This window comes from Trachymyrmex septentrionalis, unplaced genomic scaffold (genome assembly GCF_001594115.1).
Source record: "Trachymyrmex septentrionalis isolate Tsep2-gDNA-1 unplaced genomic scaffold, Tsep1.0 scaffold7, whole genome shotgun sequence".
In the NCBI taxonomy this organism is placed as follows: domain Eukaryota; kingdom Metazoa; phylum Arthropoda; class Insecta; order Hymenoptera; family Formicidae; genus Trachymyrmex; species Trachymyrmex septentrionalis.
The window spans coordinates 2680815-2682611 of record NW_017305884.1 but is presented as its reverse complement, the minus strand read 5'-3'; positions in this window follow the sequence as shown (position 1 = coordinate 2682611).

Here is a 1797-nt window from a genome sequence, read left to right as displayed (position 1 = left end):
ATACATATCTGTTACTTACGACCGCGTATTTTCCCATGAAATTGTGTTAATGGACGAGCACGAATCGAACTTTATTTATTGGCGAGTCAAATCAGAATTAGCTTATCACTCATCGGCAATAAGATCCGGACGGTGACAGTGCAGAAAAAAGCAATTTCTGTCATTGGAAAACCCTCATAACAACAAAGAGAGATATCGCCGAGTTTCGCAGAGATCGCAATCTGAAAACCGCAAACTCGAAGATGAATTAAACTGTATTCTTCGTTTAGCCCTCTGGGGCTACATTGAGTCATTCATTCATCCGTGTATCTGATAGTTCTCTTCGCAATAATCATTACTCTTAGATTTTTTCTCACAATGTGAAAACTCTCATTGTCATCGAAATTAATCATTCATTAAATTTATTTATGCATATTATTATAAATGAATACTAGAAATATATTTACGTTTAGAAGCAACTTTTAATGTCACTGTATCGAAATAATTTTTATTATTTATTTTGATAACAAATTAATTTGAATAAAATTTTTAATTAAAATTGTATATAGACTACGAGTAAAAGCTGGATGTGTCGAGTGCTAAATTGATATTTAATATTTAAAACATAGATAAGAATATAATTATATAATTAAAAATAAAAAAAAGTTCGCAACGCCAAATCAGTTAACAGTAAAATTTAAATTATACATTAGAAAGAGTTATAAAATTCCGAATCACTTTTCTCTTCGTTTTTGATATCTTCCATTTCATTATTATTCAATATTGCTTAATTATGGTAATATTGTCCAAAACATTTTTTTTTAACTATACTTATTACACCGAGGATGACCTAATAAAGGTTGAAACGTTTGTCTATTGTATATTCTAATCTATGTTTTAAATATATTGAATATTAATTTAGCACTCAACATATCCAGCTTTTACTCATAGCCTATATACAATTTTAATTTTTAATTATTGAGTAATAATATTTAATAAAATTTTAATTTATGCAAAAAAAAATGAGTACACGAATTATTTATCTCCCATTGTATTTATACAGCGCAGAATTTACAGCAATATTGCTGCAATAACGCTGCAACAGTTTCTGTGTTGTAGGGGCTGTATTAATAATTTTTTTTAATTCAATTCAAGAATATCCGTCTTCAATTTCTACGTGTAAATTATCTTACAAAGATAATTTCTTCTCATTAAGAATAAAGATATAAGATCAGTTTTCCTCCTATTCGTCCTATTCGTAAATCCGGATCAATTTGCATTTCCATTCAATATCCGTCGGAGCACCCAAATAATCCTATATCAAATTCCTCATCAAATCGATACAAGGAGCACCTGACTACGAAATAAGATTAATTCAGAGAATTCAATTTAGGAATATCCCCGCAGCTCGTTCTTTGATGGTGGAGGAATATCTCTAGGGGGAGACCTCGAAGACCATCCTAGAAGGGCGCTTCGCGAACAACGTCGTACGTTTCGAGAGAGTCAGCGGCCGTCTTTGCCGCGCTGGTATAAATGCGAAGGCGCGGACGAAAATCGTCTCAGTGTCGAGCGCGAAAAAAGCCGCGACGGTGCAGCCATTCAATACGCGGCCAATCTCCCAACCAGAATCACATGCACTCGTGCGACCGGCACGAGGAGGGACCCACGAAGAAGAGACTCCTGAGACAGATATTCCCGACGTTCAGAGACGACAAGACGTCGTCGTCGAGAAAATCCACGATCCAGAAACTTTTGTTGAACGCTCAGACGATCGGAATCTTCCGTCGCGGTACTTGGACTCCCGACGTTTTATTTCTT